This window comes from Camelus ferus, chromosome 2 (genome assembly GCF_009834535.1).
Source record: "Camelus ferus isolate YT-003-E chromosome 2, BCGSAC_Cfer_1.0, whole genome shotgun sequence".
Classification (NCBI taxonomy): domain Eukaryota; kingdom Metazoa; phylum Chordata; class Mammalia; order Artiodactyla; family Camelidae; genus Camelus; species Camelus ferus.
The window spans coordinates 112,601,562-112,628,007 of NC_045697.1; the positions used below are offsets into that span (position 1 = coordinate 112,601,562).

General features: G+C 37.7%; 1 protein-coding gene across 3 annotated transcripts in view; it reads left to right on the top strand.

Annotated features, from left to right (window-relative positions):
• MARCHF1 (membrane associated ring-CH-type finger 1) overlaps positions 1-26,446 on the top strand; it is a 779,824-nt gene that overhangs the window by 372,752 nt on the left and 380,626 nt on the right. The window lies entirely within an intron of this gene.

Below are 26,446 nucleotides of genomic sequence, written 5' to 3' on the forward strand. Positions count from 1 at the left end.
GTCATTTTATGTTTTTATATCTGTTTGTTCATTTTCCCGCAAATCATGTGTCAGTTAGTTCAACATATAAATTATATTATTTAAAATAATTTGTGTATCACATTTTAAAAATTTAATAATTAGCATATTAAAATAATAGTCTATTTGACTGACATCTTTCTTATTTTGTTGCCCTTATAGCAAATATTCTCCTTGGTATCATCTTTATTTGTTACCTAAAGGAACAATTAAGTAAGGTGAACATCTTACTACTAATTTACTAGTGGGCTAAAAGCCTTCTTGTCTGGTGTATCCACTCAAACTGGGCCATCTTGGCAATGGTATTGGCTTCCTTCGCTGGCCAATTCCATAGTGACTTTAATGGTGGGGTTCCCCAGTTCAGAGTGATCATGTGCTGTTATTCATGGAGCAGTGGTTCATTCAACAAGCACTTTTGAGTCACTATGAATATGGTAGACATTTCGGTAAATATTTACTGAACGAATGAACGAGTTGAGGGAATCTGGCTTGGGACTATGGCTTGAGCAGAATTTTCCTCTGACTTTTTACTTTGGAATAATTTTAGATTTACAGAAAAATTACAAAGATAGTAGAGGATGTTCCCATATAACCCATCATTCAAGTTCCCCTAATTTAATGTCTTTCGTAACTGTAATTTTTACATATTGTATTTGTCAAAGTTAAGAATTTAGCATTGGAACTATCCTATTAACTACAGACTTTCTGCTTTGGAATTTCATCATTTTTCTCACTTATTTCTATATCCCAGGATCCAATCTTATATTTAATCCTCATATCTACTTGTTTCTTTCCACCTGTGACAATTTTTGAGCTAACTTATATATCTATGTCCAAAAGAGTTGCATGTATAGCATTTCTAATATATTTTATGCAGAAAGGAAAGTTGTTTCATTTATTTATCAATTCACTGAACACTTATTCAGTGTCTATCACAATACACTGTTCTTGGCACAGTCATGTAAACATGGCTAGAATATTCTTATCCTAGAGAGCCACATAACCTACTGGGAGCAAGTAACCCCAGCGATGACGTATGTGTCGTAACAGAGAAATTGGGCAGATGCAAGGGGAAGAATCTGACTCTGACAGGAAACCCAGATCAGGTCTTCAAAGAGCCTGAGTGGGACTTCTGCATGTACATAGGAGTGTCCAGACAGGGAACAGCATGTGCAAAGGCCCAGAGGTGAGGCACACAGCACAACTAGCACAAGACAGGCATGCGGAGTGAGACAGTGAGTGACGAGACAGTAAGATGGCCAGCATGGTCAGATCCTGAAGGACTACAAACAGACCAGTTTCATACATGAGCAATGAGGACTACTGAATTTTTTTCAACAGAGCCTGCAAAACCTTTTCCTTGTATGGTGTGCAGAGATTCTCATAAGATCATTAGATCATCCTGAAGAGTTATTCCTGTCTATTAGATTTTTATTCAAAACACTGTTTTTCTAAAATACTGATTTTTTTTCTTAATGTTTAATGAGGATTAGGAAAGACTTTGGGACTAAGGCTATCATTCATAAACAGTTTTAAAAATTCTCTCTCCCCGTAAGCAGATGTTAGTAATAACCAATGAAAACATAATTACGTTTCACCTCCATTGTGCAAACTTCCTATATTTTTCTTTACAAGTAAGAAATATAATGGGATACTAAAAGCAAAGGCAACAAAACCAAAAACAAACAAGTGCGACTACATCAAACTAAAAACTGCTTCTACACAATGAAGGGTATCATCAGCAGGACGACAGGCAACCTCCTGAATCAGAGAAAATATTTGCAGATCATATGTCTGATAAGTTGGTTAGCACCCAAAATATATAAAGAACTCATACAATTCAATAGAAAAAGAAAAGAAAAAACAAAAGATGGCCAGAGGACCTGAGTGGATATTTTTCCAGAGACAATGTAGAGATGGCCAACAGGCACATGGAAAGATGCTCAACATCGACTCATCAACAGGGAAATGCAAATCAAAACCACAATGAGATATCACCTCACCCCTGTAAAAATGGCTATGGTCAAAAAGATGAGAAGTAAATTTTGGCAAGGATGTAGAGAAAAGGGAACCATTGGGCACTGTTAGAATATAAATTGGTGCAGCCACAATGGAAACAGTATGGAGGTTCCTCAAAAAATTAAAAATAAAACTACCATTCAATCCAGCAATTCCACTCCTGGGTATTTATCCACAGGAAATGAAAACACTGACTCAAAAAGATGTCTGTGCCCCATGTTCATTGTGGCATTATTAACAGTAGCCAAGACATGAAAGTACCAAAGGTGCTTATTGATAGATAAATGGATAAAGAAGATGTGGTACACATATCAAATATTCAGCCGTTAAAAGAAGGAAATCTTGTCATTTGTGACAACATGGATGGATCTTGAGGGCATTGTGCTAAGTGAAATATGTCAGACAGAAAAAGACAAATAGTGTATAATCTTACTTTTATGTGGAATATTTAAAAAAAAGTCCATAGATTCAGGGAACAGATTGATGGTTGCCAGAGTGGGACATGGATGGATGGGTGAAATGGCTACAGAGGGTCAAAAGACACAGACTTCCAGTTACGGAATAAATAAGTCCTGGGGGTGTAATGTACAGCACAGTGACTGTGGTTAAATTGTCATCATGAGAAAAAAAATCGTTAATTACTTGTGATGGATATTAACTAGACATATTGTGGTAATCATTTCTCAATATACACAAATATCCAATCCTTATGTAGTACATCTGAAACTAATGTTACATGTCAATTATATCTCCATAAAAAGTACAATGGATGTGGACAGGCTGAGGACCATATAGAGACACAAAGGATGTTGCAAAAACCTGGAACTGATTTTTGAATGTGGAAAAAGGCGTGACTTTAATAAAAGGATTAACATTTTAAAATCCCAAACAGTATAAAGGTTTGTTGAAATCTCCAAGTCAAGCACCAAAGGAAGGGATTTTACTCTGAATTTATACAAGGTGCAAAGGACAGAAGTATACATTTTCAATCAAGGCTGTGCTGGGTTTTTTGTCTGTGTGTTAGAAGCCAGTGTTGTTTAGACCTTGCCCTTCAGTCACACGCATCCCTTGGGAGCTACTGACTCAGGACCTGCATCTGTAACAGAATCCCCTGTGGTTTATGTGCACATCCAGGTTTTAGGAGCACTCATTTAAGACTGTTTATTAGATTTTAAATTTTCATGAAGAAGTACGCAATGCCAAAAATAAAATCACAGCTATAATTTATTTTTACAAGAAGAAAACTTGTCAAGACAAGGTGCATGGTAAAATTCTTCTAGAAAGGAAAGAACATCGCTTATGACTATCGATTTTTTTAAAAATACGCATTTTATTTTTACCTAAAAGCATGCAGGGGGACAAATGGGAAAGTTGTTTTTTAAGCATCTCTAAATGTCACTTCATTATATTTCACTCCTTCTGATTATGTCTTTTTAATAATAGAATGAAATGTATTATATCAATCTTCCAAGAAAGTTTTAGGTCTAGAACTTTAGATGCTGAATTCTTTAACCTATCACTTAAATATCTGGTTTATGTTAAGTTTAAACATGATTTTTTAAAAATTATGAATTTCTTGGGGACTTAATTATGATATCATAACATTCTACGTGATTTCTGCAGGAGCTACAATTCCCTAACTATGTTTTAAGCAAAATTTTAATAAATGAAAGTTAGAAATTGTTTACATTTCATAGGACCTATGTCCTTTATCTAATTATTTCTCTCTCTATATAAAAGTGTCTACTTATGGCTTATTATATACCACACTGCTATTAGGGCTATAGTGATTTTTGCTTTCAGGAAATTTACATCAGTATCCGGGACGCTTGCTCATGAGTCATTCTGATTCGGTTCTCTGTGGTTGTTAATCTAAGACAGCGGTCAGTAGTCTTCTTCTGTGAAGGCCAGATAGTTGATATTTTAGATTTTGTGGCACATATGGTCTCTTATCTACTCAACTTCGCCCTTGGAGCATAAAAGCAGTCATAGCCAGTCCACAGACAAGTGAGCATGGACGTGCCCCAGTTAAACTTCACAGATACTGGAAGTTCCATTTCATGTGATTCAGTATTTTTTTTTAATTTTCAACCACTTAAAAAGTGCAAAAGTTTATAACTGCATATAAAACAGATAAACAACAAGGACTTACTGTATAGCACAGGGAGCTGAATTCAGTGCCTTGTAATAACCTATAATGGAAAAGAATCTGAAAAACAGTATGTATGTATGTGTGTAAGTGAATCACTTTGCGGTACACCTGAAACTAACATTGTAAATCAACTACACTTCAATTACAAATAACATTTAAGAAAAAAAGTCTGCAAGTTGTTCTTGGCTTATGGGCTGTTACAGCCGGTGGGCTAGATCCGGCCACGGGCTGTGGTTTGCAGGACTTCTGATGGGAGACATTGAGTGTACGTATGAAGGTGTATTGAGGGTGACTCACTGATAGACTCCATAGGAACCAGATGGGTTCTGGTATCTTAACCATGGCATGAGCTTTATGTTCTTGCTGATTTTAGATGAAAACCAGAGACTGAGAGAAAAAAAAGAGAAGCAAAGAGAACTTAAAAAAATCATTCTGAATCTACTAGGTACTAAACACATTTATAAAACGTCAGCCTTTTATATTTTCATCTTGTTTGAACTTCACCACACCTCAGTGAATCTAAAAAAAAAGACACGAATGTATTTGCAAAACAAAAACAGACTCTCAGACAGAACACAGACTTATGGTTACCAAGGGGAAAGGGGGTGGAAAGGGATAAATTTGGAGATTGAGAATTGCAGATACTAACTACTATATATAAAATAGATAAACAACAAGTTTCTACTGTATAGCACTGGAAATTATATTGAATATCTTGTAGTAACCTATAATGAAAAGGAATATGAAAAAGGAATTTATGTATGTGTATGTATATGTATGACTGAAGCATTATGTTTTACACTAGAAATTGATGCAACATTGTAAACTGACTGTACTTCAATACAACAACAAAAAAAAGTAGCATCACTGTTATCTTACACATGAGAAAAAGTGAGGCTTAAATAACTTTTCCAGGACATACAGCACATACACCAAGTCCATGGAAGAATTAATCCATGTCTGACTCCAAGTCCTGAGATATTTGCACGGTCCCCCTTTGCCATGTGGCTCACCCAACAGGAACACAAGTCATATATTAAAAAGATTTATTTTTAGGGGAAGATGAAGGAGAGTGTCACATAGGATGCCATGCTTGTTTGGAAACTTGAAGAGGAATTCTGACAAGTAGTGGAAGGTAGAGGAGGATGTTCCAAACAGAGATGCAAAGCTAAAGAGGACATATTTGGAGGCTAAAACATAGGCAGATGGAAGACCATCTTTAAATTCCCAGTGGACAAGATCTTGTCTTTTTTTTTAATTCTTATTTTTTATTGACATGTAATCCACTAACAATGGTAGTTTCATGTGTACAGAAAAGTGATTCAGTTATACATGCATATATATTTTTTTCAGATTATTTTACTTTATAGCTTATTACAAGAGACTGAATATCATTCCCTGTGCTATATAGTAGGTCCTTGTTATTTATCTATTTTAGGACATATATCTGGAGAAAACTCTAAGTCAGAAAGACACCTGCACCCCAATGTTCATAGCAGCACTATTTACAATAGACAAGACATGGAAACAACCTAAATGTCCATCAACAAATGACTGGATAAAGAAGATGTGGTATATCTATGCCATTGAATACTACTCAGCCATAAAAAAAATAAAATAATGCCATTTGCAGCAATGTGGATGGATGTAAAAATTAACATACTAAGTGAAGTAAGTCAGACAGAGAAGGATGAATATCATATGGTATCGCCTATATGTGGAATCTGAAAAAAAAAAGAAAGAAAAAAAAAGAGAAGAAAAAGACAAATGAACATAATACGAAACAGAAACAGACTCATAGACATAGAATACAAACTTGTGATTGCCAGAGAGGAGGGAGGATGGGAAGGGGCAGACTGGGAGTTCGAAATTTGTAGATACTGACAGGTATATATAGAATAGATAAACAAGATTATACTGTATAGCACATTTATCTTCCTCTTCCCTTCTGGAATTTTTAGCCTTCGTAGCCTGATGAAAATGAATTAGTTTATGCTCATTTTTCTTTTTGGTCTCTGTTCTTGGTCTGAATTTTCAAAAAGTAAACTCCTTGCTGCTCACCTGGCAACTCCATGTCCCCAAGACAACTTTCAGAAGGAGCCTCGACTCTCTGGCAGTTGTACCTGGCAGTGTGATGTAATACAAGACAAAGGAGGCTGTGTCTTTCATACGCTATTGTCTTCTGTAGTTTCTCAAAGTGGATTCCAGCCCCACTGTTTTGAAGACGCGGTGCCCATTACATCTGGTCATGGTATTTGAGCTGCATGATAATTCCTACATGTGTGAAGTAGAGAATGTTCCATTGATACAACCATGTACCTTGTGCAGACTCTTTGTTGTATGTTGAGCATATTGAAAAATATGATACACATTTTCCTTCTAATAATGCAGCATATTTAATGTAGGCTTATTTTTTAGGCCTTTTAATTGTTCTTTGTCCAGGAATCCCTCACAGCCCAAAGAGTCAAAGTCAGATAAGGAAGAGGTTAGTCCAGATAATTTGCACTGGAGTCCACAGTAAATGTTAGGAAAATGATGTAAGAAAGTAACAGAGATTTCACATGCTGGGGTGGCATTTTCTACATTTAGGATAAAGGAAGAAGGAAACAAAGACTCGCTCAGAAATGAAATCTATAATATTAAGCAATGTTCAACTTTGATTCAGGAGATGGAAATATGATTTTTGTATTTGGAAGATCAAATTCAAATATGATGTTTCTCATGTCCTAATGTTTATTGAGGGAAAGTTAAGCAATTTTCCTGGAGTCTTCAAGAGATGAGATCAATAGAATTTATGTTGCTCCTGATGACTATTTTCCAAGATTTAAGAAATGGTCTGTCTTTATAAATGTCAAATTATATGATGAAATGAATAATGAGGAAACACAGTCAAGAAGTATTTTATGAAAGTGTTGACTTGTGTAATTCACAGTACGTAGCATATTTTGAAATAGTAACTTGGGGACTGTCCACTTAGGAAAATATTATTCTCAGGTACATTTCGCTACAGCTCTTTGAAGTAGAGATGTTAAGCCATAAATCCAACCCTTCTTTCCTAAGTGATACTCTGGGCTGATGTAAGCTGTTTCTAGACTTTTAAACTCAACTGACACATGCACAGGACCCAGGAAACAAGTGTGAACTTCAGTACTTGCTTTTGACAATTATCCCAATCCCCTTTCTGCTTTATCTTTTATTTTATTTTTTTTTGAAGTATAGTTGGTTTACAACGTTGTGTTAATTTCTGTTGTACAACATAGTGTTTCAGTTACATATGTTCCTTTTCATATTCTCTTTCATTATAGGTTGTTAGAAGATATTGAATATAGTTTCCTGTGCTATACAGTGGAAACATGTTATTTATTTTATATATGGTAGTTTGTATCTGCTAATCCCAAACACCTAATTCATCCCTCTTCTTCCCTTTCTGCTTTAGTAACCATAAGTTTGTTTTCTATGTCTGTGATTCTGTTTCTGTTTTGTAAATAAGTTCATTTGTGTCATTGTTTTAGATTCCACATATAAGTGATAGCATGATATTTGTCTTTCTCTCTCTGGCTTACTTCACTTAGTATGATAATCTCTAGGTCCATCCATGTTGCTGCAAATGGCATTATTTTATTATTTTTTATGACTGAGTAGTATTCCGTTGTATAAATATGCCACAACTTCTTTATCCAGTCATCTGTCGATGCATTTAGGTTGCTTCCATGTCTATTGTAAATAGTGCTGCTATGGACATTGGGTGTATGTATCTTTTCAAATTAGAGGTTCCTCCAGATATATGCCCAAGAGAGAGATTGTTGAAAATAAGTTTACTTTTAGTTTTTAAAGGAATCTCCACACTGTTCTCCACAGTGGCTGTACCAAACTGCATTCCCACCAGCAGTGTAGGAGGGTTCCCTTTTCCCCACACCCTCTCCAGCATTTATTGTCTGTGGGCTTTTGGATGATGGCCATTCTGACTGGTGTGAGGTGATACTTCATTGTAGTTTTGATTTGCTCTTCTCTGATAATTTCCACTTAATCTTACTGTTTTTCTCTCTTGCTCTTTCCTCCTTTGTTCCCAGATTTCTGTTCTCTCTCCCTAGGAGCCTTCATTGCAGGACCAGCTTCAATCAGACATGCAGTTTTTCTTTCTCTTATTTGCCAGGACTTTACTATTCATTTTGTTATTATTACCTTTGGTTTTAGTTTTGGCCTGTGTATTCTCTAAAAGGATGAATTCTGTTCACTTAAATAGGCATATTTTTTCAAACTCTACTATTTCAAACTTTCTGCAGGCTTTTGCTTCTGTTCATGTCTCTTCACATCTCTACAGCAATATGCTTTGTAGGTGAGCATTCAGGACAAGGATTCATTAAAGGCAGGGGAGGAAGAGTAAGAGTTGGTAATAGCATTAAAGACAAAATGACAGAGATGGTTAAGAACAAGTGCAAATACAGGCAACTATTTCCAGAAATAGTGATTCTCTTCATCTACATTTTTGGCCTCTGTTAAGATCAATTTTATTCTTTTCATCTAATAGTTCCATTGAAGTTTAACTCATTTATCGGCATACCATCAAAGTGAGTGAAGTAGTATTTTTATGTGCTTTCCTTTTTTGATAGATTATCTGTTCCATCTATACAACTTGACTCTGTCCAAGACTACGATGTCTCATGCATTTGCAATAAAAGCAGTCTTCTCTAAATTATTAAAAGTCACTTGGCTCATTGCCTCCTGTGGACAGTGTTCCACAGAGCTGACATCAAGGTGAAGTTCCTTCTAACATCAAGGAGAAAGAGATTTATTTAGATCAATTTCTTGAAAATGCACTAGTAATAAACTGACATGCTCATATAACACAAATAACGCTATAAATTAATGCATATTGTCATCATAAGGAATCACGTATCGTACTTAACCATCACAGTGTGAGCTATGGGAACTGTATGTTCCACCTGCAGTTGAGCCTTGAACAGCCAGGCAGCTCCAGGCTTAACATCCTCCCCTCCATCCACACTCCCCTAGACCTGGGGTCTCTGATTTTCGGTTTTCATACTCCCCAGCTCATTGTGCTCACCATTTTTTTTTTTTTAATGCTTTCATCACTTCTCTTTCTTGTTCAAGTTTCCATGGCATTTCCAAGCTGCTGCTGACGGCTCCAGTAACCGTGGACTTCTCGTTTATTCTGATTTTCTACCCTTCCTCCGTGTGGCAGTGTTCACAGCGCTGCACTTGGATTTGTCGGTGTCTTTACTCTTGTTTGTTCTACTGGGAATGTCTTCTCTCCTCTTCTACGCTTACCTGCATCCTGTACATCATTTTAAGTCCAACTCATGTCTTGTCTACATAAAGCCTTTTCGAGGTAACAGGCTCTCCCTGAGCAGTCATTTGTTTTCTTTCAACATAACATTTTGACCGAAATATCTGGCAATTAATCACGTACTCCTTTGTTCACTAACTCGTGTTGTTTCTGCAACTTGATAAATTTCACATAGGTAAGGAATTCAGGTTTTTGCCTCCTAAAGTCCTAAAATACTAGGCATGTAGCAAACTCTTAGAAGACTGCTCTTTCTCATGCTAATAAATGGACTCTCTGCTCTGTGTTGCTCTACAGTTAGCTTAACCTCAGAGAATTTGCTTCTTAATATGGAAAAAAATGTAGCAGATGATACTGTCTGATTTGATAGTAATATTGTTAATGAGCCATTGAAATATAAAATGCACCATGTCCTGCCATTTTACAACCCCGATGATTCGTTTCCAATGGTATTATATGTCTGATTCCTTTAATCTTGTAGCTAGGTTTTGGTTTTGTACCTTACGTAGATGAGTGATGTGCTGTAGCGGAGGATGCGATATGGCAAAGCAGAGTGGTGAGAAGGCAAAACCTATAACCAAAGGGAGGAGTGAGGGCTGGGGATGGTAGCAGGGACGTCTGCTCTGGGGAATACTACTGCTTACCTTTAGAATTCTGCTAATAATCAGCAGAAATAGAAATGGTTAAAATCATATGCTAATTTTCCCTCTAAGAAGCTACAATAACTACAAAGCTGTTTTCAGTACCCATGTATGAAATAGAAAAATACGGTGAAGAATTATGAACCAGAGGTAATTCTGCATACAGAGAAGGTCACTAAATTACCTAAAAAGTCAGGTGTACTAGACAGTAGACGGTACCTTGCTACTTTCCTATTTCTAATGTAAAAAATTACCAAAAATTCTGTGGCTTACACTGCAAACCTATTCTTTTACAGTCTTTATGTCAGAAATGTAAAATTAGTCTATAAGGCTGTGTTTCTTCAGGAGACTTAAGGAGAGAACCCATTTCTTTGCCTTTTCTGGCTTCTAGAAGCTGCGAGCATGTCTTGGCTTCTGCCAACCCGCCACTCTGACCTCTGTGTCCATTGTCACATCTTCTCTGACTAGGACACTCCTGCTTTCTTCTTAGAAGGACCCTGTGATTATATTGGGATCCTCCAGATAATCCAAGATAATCTCCCCATCTTAAGTTCCTTAGTCATAACTCCAAAACGCTCTTTGCCATCTAAGGTAAGATATTCACAATGTTTGGGGATTTGGACAGGACATCTAAAGGGGACATTATTCTGGCCACCAGAGCTGTGAGGGTATCAGGACCATAACTTATCAACTTCCTACTCTAAGTATCTGGAAAAGCATCACACAAAAAGTTTAAACCTGCAGTTTTCAGACCATATTGTTAGTAAGTTATTATCATATAAAATGATAATATTTCTCTAGGTGAATTTGATTGAGAATTTTCTCCAGGTGAATTTGATTGAGAATTTTCACACTTCTGATGTGTTGTTCCACATTTATATCATCTCCTTGTACACGTGCTGTTGCAGAAATTTTCAAATATTCACTGTTTGCTGCATATGCTGTTTTCATTCGTATTTCACAAACTTGTTTGAAAGGCAAATGCTGTCTACATTTAAACAATTCTGTAAATAGGTATTTAAATACAGATCTATAATATATTTATAGAATTTGGTAGAATTCTCTTAATGGTATAGAGATAACATCTCAACAAAATGTCTCAGTGACATTTAAGGGACATTTTAATAAATAATGCAAATCCATCCCATGGAAAATAGATCATGGAAAATGTAATCATTTTAATTACTGAGAGGGATGATTAAAATGCTACTGTGACTTGAAAAAGCATGGTCACAATTAGAGTTAGCCAGATTATCTGAAAATAAATTAACATTGTCCACTTGTGCATGGCATAATCTGAAGCCTTTTGGGGAACACAAAAATTCTGTAAGCATGACCTTTTCTACTAATCTATTTGGGGAGATAAGGTAAATATTCATGTCAATTAAATTTCCCTAGAAATTGGGAGATGAGCTGGATCGTCTTGGATTGAAGGAATCAGGAAACTTTTCTAGAGGAAACTGTTTTAAATTGAGGCGTTGGACAGGTGGAAGTGACATGATGGACCAAGACGTGGCATTGGTCAGAGAGAACAGTATGAAGAGAGGGCCGGGGTGTCGTGGACTCTATTTGGGGTAGATAAAGTGAGGTCAGACTAAAACGTTCTTTAAGAGCAAGTAGAAGAGTTTAGCCTTAATAACACAAGACATTTAAAAATCAATCAAACAAAACCTTAGAACATAAGGTCTCCTCACCCCACGTGCACATGAGAGAAAATATTCAATGATGAGGATTTTTGTTTATTTTCTTGTTCAGAAGGATGCTTGATATTATTTATTGAACTGTATTGAATGAATGAATGAATGACTTAAATTCATCTTCTATGTAGTATTTTTGTAAAGCATCAACTTTAACATTTTAGTATCAATGATATAATATCAATTTGATGCTATGTGGGATTAGGTTTTCCCTTTTTCCCTAAATGCACTAAATGTACAGGATGAGGGGCTGGGTTTCATATTTTCCACACCAGAGACCTAAGAACGAGAGAAGCTGTGAGCCACTGAGTTGTCCACCCAGCATTTGAAAGAGGACTTTGGGCTGTTCTTTAAAGCCCACCCATCCTAAAGCTCTTCAAGGCGGAAACCTTTTCCTGAAAAAACCCTGTTCCTTAAACTAAGAATCGGGGTATTCTAACAATTTTCCATGATACACTGGTGAATTCATCCCTTTTTTCTTTATTTTATCTTTTGAAATATCACAGTGACTGAATAACTGAATTAGGTGTTCACAGGGAAAGTACAATTTTCAATTAAATTTGTATGCAAAATATTAAGTTGCCAATAATAAGCTAGTTTATAGAGCTCATGAAACTTGCAACTGATGTAAGAATCTGTAATTGTAGCATTGTGGGGGCTGAGTTCAGTAATTCAGGCTTTTGGTGTTTGGTTTTTTTTTTTTTTTTGGTAACTTAACAACTAGACAAATTAATTTAGAAGCATTATTACTGATGATCTTTGATGCCATTTGAAAATTATCCTACTTACACCTTCCCACCATAATGAAGCTCAGACAGATGGGTGATCATAGATATTATATTTATCATAAAATGTTTCATTTCATATGACAGCAGAAAGTTTTTGCTACCTCATTTTCTCCTTGTAGCACCTACTGTCCAATTAATGACCTAAAATAACTCATAAGTTTTCATGAAAAAGAATCTCAGAAATAAGAAAAAAAAAGATATGTCTGGTCTACAACCAGGAGTTCAAAGAAAATTAAGAGAAAAGCAGAGATTTCTGTAAAGATGGAGATAACAGATAACACATTATTACCTTGAGACCTTTGGACATAAAGGCTAATATAGGAGTTATAGGGGCATGTCATATACCCAAGACTCAGCCTTTGGGGGTGTCGTTCATGTGTGTAAGACAGTATCATTTTGTATTTTATTTGGGCTTCTGGAATTGTGCCATAAATAAGTTGGTTTACAGAGGTGGAAGGGTGAGCCAGTGCCCTGTGCTTGGAGTCCCGTGGATGTGATAGTTAATCGACACAGGTGACGTCATGATTCTTGTCTTGCAACTGTGTCTAATCACTTTAGATTAATACCAATCCTTGCAAGATTCCATCACCTGAATTGTCATGGATGGCTGTGGACACTGGGTGGAATGGAAGAGTCTCACCAGATCTCTGGTCAAAGGACTGGTGTTCTAATTACGTCTCTGCCTCTAGGTAATGTGTCTTTGAGCAAGCTGGGAATTGCCTCAGTTGACCAGTATTACGAGTTGAACTTTCTGGAGCTGGTGTTAAAGGGAGTTTAGAGTTCAAGATGTTTCTTAGATCTCAACACGTGGGAAAGAAAGTGAGAGGAAGCAAGTTGAGTTGAGGAAGAATTTGAACTGTGGTGCGGACCCAACACAGCTTTGGCCTCCTGGGCTGAGAGCTCAGGGGAGGATGTTGCAGGTCAGGGTGCCCCAGGACCAACTGGAATCACAGGGCCTTTTCCCCCTGCCTGGCTTACTCAGTACCTGGTGTGAACTGCCTCTGAATGGGCGTGCCATCCCCAAGGTGACTTTCTGCTGCTGAAGCAGACCCTGAAGGAGGTGACAGCTGGAGATTCTACAGACCGCACTCACCCAGACACGTACACCCATCCCCGAAGGGCAGTGTACATCCGTGTCCACCGCCCTGCGCTAGCAAATGCAGATTGTGGTGAAGGATTGCAGTGAAGGCATTTTAGATGAATAGTGGTGGATGAATCTTAAGATGAATATAGATGTAACATCCTGTAAAGCACAGCTCACCTTTAGTCAAGTGTTCTACTATCTCCTGGCACTGAAGCCTAGCTCAGGCAGTGAGATACGTCTCCCCTCAAACTTGAATTTGAGGAGGTGTGACCAGAGTAGGCAGGAAATGCATGAGGCTGGTTCATCAAGGGGGCAGCTGCCTGAAGAGATGCGTGCAAGCCTCAGTGCTTTCCTGGCTCTCAAGATCTAAGTCTTAACATGCTGCTTTGATTTTGTGAGCTATGTAATAATATTCCAATAAATTCCTTATTTAGTTTCTCTTAGTTGGCAAGAATTGGTTTGGGTTGCTTATAAAGTGGCCCTCTACAGAGGGTACACAGACTAATCCAGATAATAATTATAATAATATAATTATTATATCAATAATTGTATGTAATATTATTAATAATTAATAGTATTAATAACATCAGAATTATTATTAACATATTTAAAAATAATATGTATAATATTACTGGTATGTAATTATGAATATAATATGATAATTATAATTGTATTTATTAAAATTATTATTAATAATATGATAATATTATTAGTAATAATATGTTATATAATAATTAGTCATATAATTATTAATAATTATATAATATAATTTTATTATTATTATAATTATTATTATGATGAATTATGAGCTGCCTTCTGAGACAAGAATGCTGAAGGAACCAGTATATCCATTTTGTTCTTTTTTTGGGGGGAAGGAAAGTCTCCACCACATAAACACAGTTCCACACTGGCAAGGTGGCAACAGTGGATGGTGTAGAATCCAAAGGAATGAATGAATGAAAACAAGGAGAAAGCTAATTTGAGAGGAAATACTTCCAATCTGTTATAAAGGAGAGTTTTCTATCAAACAAAACTTTCCAGAATAGATCTGGGGAGGTGAAGAAGTGCTCCCCTGATGGTCCCCACCGGGAGGGGAAAACAGAGGAGAAGGTGTCTGGCTTGCAAGGCTGTTGGTGGGGATGGATTTCCCTTCAATTTCCCCAAAGCCACGTATCCATTGTCATTGTCCACTTCCGCGTCCGGATGTGAATGTTTATGTCTCTCTGCCCAGGTAATAACGCGCCTGTTCCACCAGCTCAGGCTCTTGGGAGCGCTGCTTGTCAGCATGAGCAGCACAAGGTCAGGGAGCTGCCCAAGAGGCTTACAGGACAATCATCTTACAGCGTTGATGTGAGTCTTAACAGGAGTTACAACTAGAGAAACACTGGCTTAGCCAGGAGGGCAGGTTTCCAGAACTCCTGCGTATGAAGGGGGTTGTTAAAACCCCTGGCTAATTTTTTTGCTTTTATTGCTTCACACGACTGCACTTTGAGAATGATTCCAAATTGGCCACAGTGACCCTGACCACCTTGCCAGAGCGATGATGACAGAGCGTTGCAGTTTAACCAATATGTCACAAAATCAGGCTGTGACTTATGAAAGACAGAGTAGAAGGTGACAGAAAATAAATATTTTAACATGCTGTTTTGTTGTTCACGATGCCAAATACAGTAATTTTCTGGAAAGAGTATTTCTAGTGTAACCACTACTTTACAGCGAATTTCATGTATTGTATATATGACTTTGACCGAAAAGTAAACACAGAAGAAAGTTCTTTGGCTTAAGAAATATAATATGGAAAGAGGTAGACAGGTTTTACTTTATTTAATTTCTCTGAGGTATTTCTGAGTATAAGTTAACACCTTTTAAAATTGAATCGTAAATGTAAATAGTAATTTAAAAACTTTCACGGCGTTTGCTATATGCCAAGCACTATTTTACGTGCTTTGCATTTACTTAATCCTTTCATCGCCACAACAGCTCTGTGACATAAATTATCTCCTGTCCACAAATGAGAAAACTGAGGCACTTCAGTAAATAACAACTCAGGGAGCAACCAGAAAACGGAGGAATGTCTGAAAAATCAGTGGTAGGGGGAAGTCTGCCCAATGGGCAGAACTTGGAGGAGTATATTTTGTTGTCGGCTTAGTCTGGATTGGGAAATCCCCCAAAAGTGTGACACACGGGGACTAAGCAGCAGGACCATGACTGGAGAGCAGGGAGGGTCCCCTATCATTCAAGCCTGTGTCCTTCGCTGCGCAAAGAACTCCTTCTGATCAGATGGTTGTGCTTCCTGACTGCTGGGTTGATTCCTGCCCGGACCATGGCTGATGCTCCTTCACTCTCTGGGTCTCGTGGACTAGCCTTTTCCTCCCTTTAATTGATTCATCTCCATTCAGCACCCAGCTCAACCATACCTCCTCTGCAAAGCCTGTCTTGACAACCATCTTGAAGACTGTGTTTGCTCTGCTTCTCAATCTCACACTCAGTGCCCAGTCTGACCACCACCTCAGCTCAGTGTCAACCCGCTGAGCTGCAGAAATCAGTACAGCTTCCCAGGGGAGCCAACCAGCCACCTTGCTGTTGAATGATCCCACTGAACACCTTCCAACGGGAGGAGGCAGTGATCTGCTCTCACAGGAATGGAATTGTATTCTAGATATACATTTGCCTTCCCTGATCAAAATGCTTTTTTAAAAAAAAAAAAACTGAATCGCTTAATGAATGTATTCATATAAATGCATTTTTTTGAGAGAGGCAGGTAATTATGTATATTAAATTAATTTATTTTCAGTGGAGGTGCTGGGAATTGAACCCAGGACCTTGTGCATGCTAGGCATGCACTCTACCACTGAGCTATGCCCTCCCCCACCAAAATGCCTTTCCTAGCACCAACATCTATGGTCTTATTTACCTTCATTTTATTCCTAGAACATTGCCTAGGATGAAAATACTCATTTTGCACAAAAAGAAGTGTGCCGGTGGGCTCGTGCCTGTGAAATCATCTGGTCTTATTCACGCACTCCTTCAGTGCAAAGCAGGTGGCCTGACTGAATAGTGGAATGGCCTATTGGAAACTGAATTACAGTGCAGTTTAGAGATTATATCCTTGAAATAGTGAGGGTTTATTGTATAGGACGGAGAATAGGTTTTAAATTGGCGGCTAGTATATGGTGTCATTTTTTCCTACAGCTATAACCTAGGGGCCTGGGAGTCAACAGGTGGAGGATGGAGTGGTATCACTCACTATTTCACTTGCTAACCCATTTGCAGAATTTTTGCACTTCTTTCCAATAACTTAGACATGGCTGGTTTGAATTTCCTAAGGGAAAATGCATTCACCAGGGGGCGCAGCAATGGTTCCATTGAATCATTGGCCATTTGGGGCTTCTCCTGCCATGAACAGACAGGCAGTTTCTTGCTCTGGCTGACATGATCAATCCTGAAGACAAAGAAGAAATTGGGTCACTGTCGCTAATGGGAGCTGGAGGAATACGTCAGCAAGCCCGAAGTATGACCTCCGATGCCTCCAAGGCACAAGCTAGTGGGAAATTATAGCATTTGTACACAAGACCACTGAGGACTCCGATTTTTCAGGCATGAAAGTTTAGGTTGACCTACATGTTGCCAATGACAAAGAGTCTACAGACTTGATAGTAGAATAAAGAAGTTATGTGAAATAGAATATGAAAATGAATATTACGTATGTATATGCATGACTGGGACATTGTGCTGTATACCAGAAACTGACACGTTGTAACTGACCGTACTTCAGTTTAAAAAAAGAAATGTTACAAAAACCAGTTACAGCTTCATGACCAGTTCAAAATGAGAACGCCACTTAGCAACTATTAATGCAAGTAATATGTATATTTTATGACCTGTTTGTCTATGTGAGTAAGCACCCATGTGTACATATGTTTGTATAGATGTATCCACTTATTCCTTTTTCTTCCCCCTCATTTTATTTATTATGTGATATAAAACTTCATGCTTGTGGTTTACTTCAAAACTCCACCTGTAGGTTACAGAAAATTCTGGTGGCACTGAAATAGTGAGTGAAATAGAGCAGGAAGGGAAATCTCTAGAGAGGTATAAACTACTGTCTCCAGAGACGGAAGTGTGATGGTTTGGATTTTTGAGAGAAGCTGAGGGTTCTTTCATTTGTATGAAATACATTTGCGACTTGTTATATGGAAGCATTGCATTAGTACTGTTTTGACTGGGGACGGACTGTACTCCAAACCCTCTCTTATGCACTCTGCTTGGAGATGCCGGGTATGAGATTCTGAAAGCTTCATTTTCCTTTGTCAGCTGATCCCGTTTGAGCTCACCCAGTCGAGGGCCCTGGAGGGAGGGGGAAAGGCAGGAAGAAGAAACTTGTCAGTATCCTCTTAGCCAACGGTGTTTCACTAAGCAGCAGCTGGCTTGCATCTCAAGCTTCTTTGGTCGTTTCCAGGACCCACTTAACATCCCCACTCAGCGACCCCTGGAGCAGGTGGGTAGCACCTGCTCCCCGGAGGTCGCAGCCTGTCACACAGGGCTCACCCTCTGAGGGGCAGTGCCATCACTGGCCTCCTCAGAGATTTAAGAGTGAGTTCCTAGTGCCCCTCTCTGAGCTCCTGAGGTTCGTAGATCAGCCAGATGTATTCATGAGGGTGCTCCTGAGAAACAGAACCAACAGGATGTGTATACATACACAGAGAGGTTTATTTTAAGGAATTGCTTCATGTAATTATGGGGACTTGGCAAATCCACAGTCTGATGGGGTGAACTGACCATCTGCAGACTCAGAGAAGAGTTGCAGTTTGAGTCCAGAGGAAGTCCACTGGAAGAATTCTTTCTCCTCACCGAGGTCAATCTTGGTTCTATTAAGGCCTTCAACTGATTGGATGAGGCTCACCCATCCTGTGGAGGGCAATTGGCTTTACTCAGAATCCATCAATTTACATGTTAATCTCATCCAAAAAACACTGTCTTAGCTTGGGTGCTATCACAAACAAAACAAAACAAACAGAAAAACAAACAAACAAAAAAATAGACTTTGTGTCTTAAACACCAAACACCAGACATTTATTTTCTTATGGTTCTGGAAGGCTGGAAGTGTAAGATCAAGGTTCTGCTGATTCGGTTTCTGGTGGGAGCTCTCTTCCTGGCTTTCAGATGGCCACCTTCTCTCTGTGTCCTCATATGGCAGAGGGAATGACAGATTTCCTTCTGCTCCTTTTCTTATAAAGCCACCAATTCTATTGGATTAGGGCCCCAACCTTATGACCTCATTTAACCTTAATTACCTCTTAAAGACTCTGCAGGTAGAGGGTTTGGGGGTTAGAGTTTCAACAGATGAATTTGGGGGAAACACAATTCAGTTCATAACATTCCCTGGTCCCCTGAAATCTGTGTCCTTATTGCATGTGAACTACATTCATTCCATCCCAACAGTTCGCAAAGTCTGAACTCATTCTGGTATCAACTCTAAAGTTTAAAGTTCAGAGTCTCATTTAAATATCATCTAAATCAGGTATGGGTGAGACTCAAGGTAGGCAAGCTATGTGCTTCCCAAATTTGATGATGGGACAAGCATAGGATAGACAAACATTTCCCAAAGACATCCAGAATAATGTTTGGCCAGATATCTATGCACCATGGCCCAGTCAAGTTGACATATGAAATCAATTGTGACATAGGACATCATCCTCAAAGGTCTTATTCCCAACTCTGCTGGGACCCTCCCTTGAGTTTCTGAGGTATTGGCAGCAGCCTGTGGTACCTTTTCTCAAAATGATTTGAATCTCAGGTCTGTGGTGCCCTTTCTTCAAACTTCTAAGGTTTAAAAATTTCAGAATCTTTTCTTGTATTTCCCTAGTCTGGGAAATGATAGTTGCTTTTCCCTTTTTGTTTTTCCAGTTCTGTAACCTTGTGTAACAAATTCCCTGTGTTAAATTCTGTATATTAAAATACCTGATGCCATTTCTATTTTATCTGTGAGACTGTGACTGTGACTGATAGACCATAATTGTCTAGTTTTGGCTGCTGTAACCAAGTAACATAGACTATGTGGTTTATAAACAACAGAAACTTATTTCTCAAGTTTCTAGAGGCTGGGAGTCTGAGATGAGGATACCAGCATGGTTAGGTTCTGGTGAGATTCTCAACTATCTTCTCACTTTGTTCTCACGTGGGAGAGTGAAGCAAGATTTCGTGTCTTTTTTTAAGGGCGCTAATCCCACTCATGAGGGATCCATCTTCATGACCTAATAGCCTCCCAAAGCCTCGCTTCCTAATACCACCACAATGGGGGTTAGGATTTCAATATATAGATTGTGGAAGAACACAAATATTCAGTCTGTTGTGATAATCCTGGCTTTCCTGGGACTGTCCTAATTTATGTCTGTTTTCCCACTGTGTTTTTAATGCTCATTGTCTTTTTCTCTCCAAAGTATCCTAATTGAGCAAGGAGGTATACAATCATGCTAAAAGTACATAACAGTGCTCTGGACATCAGGACACCTGGGATCCAGCCCTGGCTTTGTAAAAATGCATGTGGTATTGAGCATATCACTTAATCCACTATGAAGAGTAGGTGACAATTTCTACCACTTATTACAGCTCCAAATCTCTTGGGTCTTACAATCAATCTATGATGCTATCATACAATTTGTCCAAATGTATTCAAATTTGTTACCATTGAGATATGGATGTAAATCTAAGTAGCATTGGAATTGACATGGATTTTGAGCTGTGTTTTAGGGAAGAGAAAGATGAGCTGGGAGAGATTTTCTGAAAAAGGATTGCTAAATCAAGTCGATTACATCAACAACAAAATTATTGCAGCAGGAAAGGACAGAGATATTTGATAAGTTTAATGTCCATACAGGTCTATTATTATTTATGGATTTTTTTTCTCTGTACAGGCACTAGTTTAAGTGTTTTGCATATACAAGTTGACCCTTGAAAAATATGGGTTTGAACTGAGTGAGTTCACTTATATGGGGATTTTTTTCAATAAATACTTGAGTACTACTGGAGTATTTCAATAAATACTGTGAAGTACGATCCACAGTTGGTTGTATCCAAGGCTGTGGAACTGCAGATACAGAGGCCAACTAGGACACTCAAGCATCTATGGATTTTGGTATCCTTGGTGGTTCTTGGAACCAATCCTCCCTCAGAAACCAAGGGAAGAATGTAATAATTTATTTAACATTTACAATAATGCTGTGCAGCAGGCATTGTTATTATTCCCATTATATAGATGAAAGATTCAGAGAGGTCAAGGACTTGTTTGAATAGACATAGCAAAGGAGTGGTTTGCACTCAGTAATCTAGTTTTATAACTGCTATACCATAATGTTAAGTATCAAGATCAACACAGCTGTATGTGACATGATGGAGGTGTTGGCTAACCCTATGGCAGTAATCATTTTGCAATAGATAAGTATATCAAATCAATATGTTGTACACCTTAAGTGTTCACAGTATTAAATGCCACTTATATCTTAATAAACTGGAAAAAAGAGAAGAAACATAGCTGATATAGAAGAAATATAATTCCAATGCAAGTTTGATTAGGAAAAATCTACCTAAGCTCTCTTAAAATATATTTCAATTGTTCCTTTTCATAATCAGAAGAAAACTTTCTGGTTGAAGATGAGCTCCTTTGAAACTATGGCTGTAGACTGCTTAAAATAACACATCACAGTCCTAGGCCTTCACCTCAGATAATCCTACAATAATTAGATGTTCTGATTTAGTAGGCTGGAAGTGAGGCCCAGAAATCTGCATTTTAGTTATGTGGTTTTGTACCCTTAAAATTGAGAGCAACTATTTTCTAGCTTTTGGAATGAAGTGCCTGACAGGCATGCTGTATTAGTGTGCTAGGGCTGCATAACAAATAGCACAGGCTGGATGGCTTAACCAACAGGAGTTTATTTCTGGAGGCTGGAGATCCAAGATCAAGCTTTCTCCTGAGACCTTTCTCCGTAGTTTATAGACAGGCACTTTCCCACTGTACCCTCACACAGTTGTCCCTGTGGCCCTGTAATCTGTGTCCCAACCTCCTCTTCTTGTAAGGATACCAGTCATAGTGAATTAAAGCCCATTCTAAAGATAACTTTTTAAATTTATTACCTCTTTAAAGATCCTATCTCCAAAGACAGTCATATTCCAAACTACTGGGGGTCAGGACTTCAACGTAGCTATTTTGAGGGGATGCATTTAAGCTTGTAACACCTCAGACCACACATCCCATCTTGTTTAGGATAATCCCAGCTTGCATCGGCTGTGCTTGGATGATTTTTATTAAAGCCCCTTTTTCATCTCAAGAGTATTCCAGTTTGGGTCATAAATTGTATGATCTCCCTATTTAAAGGTTACAAAGTTACTTAAATTAAATATCACTGTCTTATTCTTCTATTTTGTTCCACTGGCATCTTGAGGACAATTCTTACAGTATACAAAATATTAGAAAAGTGATATCTCCAGTTATATTAAGGCCATTATGTTTTCTAAATTACATTACATTGAAAATTAAAAACCCAGTGAAAGAAAGTTAATGTGCTTACAGTAGATTTTACCGCTCTCCGCAGGTGCTATTTTTCTTCATTTTCTTACTTGACATATTATATGTTTCTAGACAGTCTTTGTAATATTAATATACAACTGAAATCAAGATTTTAAAGTTTTTTGTTCAAAGGCTGCTCCACACATAATTGAAATGTCATTTCTATGCACAGTTTTTGGTCCAAGAGAATATAGCAACTTACCTTTCCAAAGCTGTGAGGATGCCATTTGGACTACCCCAAGTCAATTAAATTCTTTCCGCCCTAGTTTTTTCATCTGTAAAATGTGCATCAAAATACCAGCTACCCTAGAATTATAAACGTCAAGTTCATACAACGGCTAAGATTCCTCTGCCTCCACGCTTGACTCTTCCTCCCTTTCGTTTTCTCATCACCTCTCCCAGCACTTGTCATCTGCTTTGTCTCCTATTGTTGTTTTTGTCCTCGCTCTCGGGATGTTGACTTGGGGCAAAGGTACTGTGTTGGTGGGTTTTTATTCCTTGAACACAGCAGATGAGATGCTTACAGATAACGCTAGGTATTTGTGGAGGGGAAAGTCAATGAACACAAAAAGGATGGAGGGATGAAGTTGACAAAGGCAGTGTGCTTCCATTTTCTCTACTGTAGAGAATTACATAAAAGAATCACAGAAGAGATCATTCAAGGGCTTGAACATCTAATGGAGACTTTTCTAACGTGAACTCTGCAGACACCATTCAGGCATCACACGCGTAATTCGGAAGTGGGCAATCATAGAAGGAGAACTCAGACAACAGATAAGAGACAGAAAACATACAGCTTGTTGTTCCTCATATTTCCTTTGGCAGAGAAAACAATTTTAAATCTCAGTATTGGAATGGAACCCTTTGCTCATGAGTCTTCACCTGCCTGAGTGCACACGCTCTGTGTTGGAAGAGAAACTAATCTGAAAAATCAGCTTGTTCTTATTCATCTTAGAATCCTTATAAAATGGAGACACAGTAACACCAGAGTACTTTTCTGATTTTACCAAGAATCCATAAAAGTTCTCCTATCTTTCTTTCTCCAGGACAATTTCTATCTTAATTTGCTTTAACTTTGTATATTACTCTAAAATTACTCTGTATGCTAACGATGAATCTGTTTCACTTTAGAAGGGGAAAAGCTATGTCTCAAACATGCTAGGATCGTTCAACATGATCTGTCAGGATCATTAAGTCATACACACCAATCTCCCAGATACGCACTTTGACAGTGGAAAGGAGGCACCTCTACGACTTAACACTTGCTTGGCTTCATGAGTGCAAAGCAACCTCTTTTCTCTCTCTCTTTTTTTTCCTTATGTGCAAGTTTTGTAGCCAAGATATAATATCCTAATTCTCACACTAAACTTTAGTTTCAATGGATGTTAATACTTTTATAAGTTCGTTACAAAGATTGCCCCAGCAGTTTGTTTTGAATTGAAATTGCTCTCATCTCAGCTGCAAAGCCTGAATTGCAATCTGGCAGGTCTGTCTTCCTTCTCCTCCCTTCTTACGGGCGGTGGGAGCGGGAGCGGATGTCATCTGAGGAGGGAGCATGAACACACCCAGTAGCCCTGCCCCATTTTACATGTGAGAAGTGCAAAGTCTCATTATAAAATGAAAGGAAAGACCCACATTTAAGTTCATCTTAAGTAAAAAAAAAATTATGGGAGTATTTGAAAACTTCTTTTCCCCAATCCAAGATATTTATCTAAATTTGGGAGTGATGGGAGTGATTGGCAATATAGCATTTTGATAGCTTCGAATTAGCATTGGTTTTGCCACCACTGCATTTCCAGCCTGCCATCTTCAGTAACACTCGACAGTTCTCTGCACTACACATTCTTTTCTAGGGCTCTTTTCACTCTAATGCTGCTAGAATTTTCTGAATGATGATCAAGTTGGTCATCTCCCTTGGGAGACGTTCTCATGGACTGGTAAGGAGTTTCTCCTCACATCAGCTCAAGTTCTAGTTTGTAAGTGACAAACTTTTTCCATCTTTTAATCTCTTTAAAATACAAATGTCTTAGTGTCAGAGAAATGCAAATTAAATCTTGAATGAGGGTCTAGACATCATTACTACACACACCAGAATGTTTAACATTAAAAAAAAATTAAATAGTCACAACTCTAAGTATGTGTGAGAATGTAGAGTAACTAGAATTCTCATGCAGAATGATGGGGAGGCGGTGTAAATTGATAAAACCATAGTAAGACAGAATTACTAAGGCTGAACAGAGGCATATTCTGTGTCCCAGAAATTCCATTTCTGTATATGTGTCTGACAGAGAAGAGTCCACATGTCATATGTCACTAAACATAGGTGCACGTGTGCAATGATGCTCTTAGCAGCATTATTATAACCAAAATACATTATAGTCAAGTGGATCAATATGTTCTAGTCATATGAGGCAGAATATTTTTTAAAAAACCTATAACTGCTTACAAAAACGTGGACAAATCTCACAAAATGTTAAGTGAAAGAAGCCAGACATTAAAACATACCTAATGTATGATTCCACGTATATGAAATTCAAAAACAGACAAAACCAACCTGTGGCTATTTAGAGTCAGAATGATGGTTACCTTTGTCAGGGATGTTAACTGGGTGTTCTACATCGTGACCTAAAAGGTAATTACAGAGTTATGCTAATTTAGTCAACGCAGCAAGGGCTCAACTAAGAATTTTCCACTTTATATGTATGATACCACAATTAAAAAGTTTACAAAGTGTATTTTATACAACTTGTTTTTATTTGCATTCTGAACTTGAAAGCAACTTAAAAAAAAACTCAGAGTACTTTGAAACTAAATACTTTCGGGGGGTAAGAAATGCTTTGGGAATGGACTTAGAAATTTTAATGATTAATGTTTTATATATTAGAAATTTTATTTTTTCTCCATGGCTAGTATGCATTTATTAATGTCAAGGTTTCTGTTCACATGTTCCAATTAGCAAACAAGTAATAGGTTATTAACTAATAATTAAACTATATCCCCCAAAATGAGTAGTTAACTCTGAAAGAAAAGGTCTAATAAAGGTCTGTCACGCTTAAACTTCAATCTTGTTTACCTTGTATGTTTTACCCAAATATTCATCCTCTGTTTTCACATGAAAATTGCTAGATATTTCTTTTTTGCCAATGTATTTTTTTAGTTGAAGTATAGTTGATTTACACTGTTGTGTTAGTTTCAGGTGTACAGCATAGTGGGTTCAGTTATACATGTATATAACATTCTTTTTTAGATTATTTTCCATTATAGGTCATTACAAGATATTGAATATAGTTCCCTGTGCTGTACAGGTAGGTCCTTTTTGGTTATTGATTTTATATATAGTAGTGTGTATCTGCTAATCCCAAGCTCCTAATTTATCCCCTTGCCTTCTTTCCCCTTTGGTAACCATGAGTTTGTTTCCTATGTCTGTGAGTCTGTTTTTGTTTTATAAATAAGTTCATTCTATATCATTTTTACAGAGTCCAGGTGTAAGTCATATCAGATGATATTTGTCTTTCTCTCTCTGACTTACTTCACTTAGTATGATTATCTCTAGATCCAACCACGTGGCTGCAAATGGCATTATTTCATTCTTTTTATGGCTGAGAAGTATTCCATTGTGCATATATATACCACATCTTTATGCAGTCATCTGTCAATGGACACTTAGGTTGCTTCCATGTCTTGGCTATTGTAAATAGTGGTGCTGTGAACATTGGGGTACATGTATCTTTTTGAATTAGTGTTTTTGTTTTTTCTGGATATATGCCCAGGAGTGGGATTACTGGATCTATGGTGAGTCTGTTTTTAGTTTTTTAAGGAGCCTCCATACTGTTCTCCATAGTGGCTGCATCAAATTGCATTCCTACCAACAGCGTAGGAGGGTTCCCTTTTCTCCACACCCTCTCTAGCACTTATTATTTGTAGACTTTTAATGATGATCATTCTGACTGGTGTAAGGTGATACCTCATTGTGGTTTTGATTCACATTTCTCTAATAATTAGTGATGTTGAGCATCTTTTCATGTGTTTGCTGGCCATCTGTATGTCATCTTTGGAGAAATGTCTATTTAGGTCTTCTGCCCATTTTTGATTGGGTTGTTTGTTTTTTTAATATAGAATTGTATGAGCAGTTTGTATATTTTGGAAATTAACCCCTTGTCGGTTGCATCATTTGCAAAT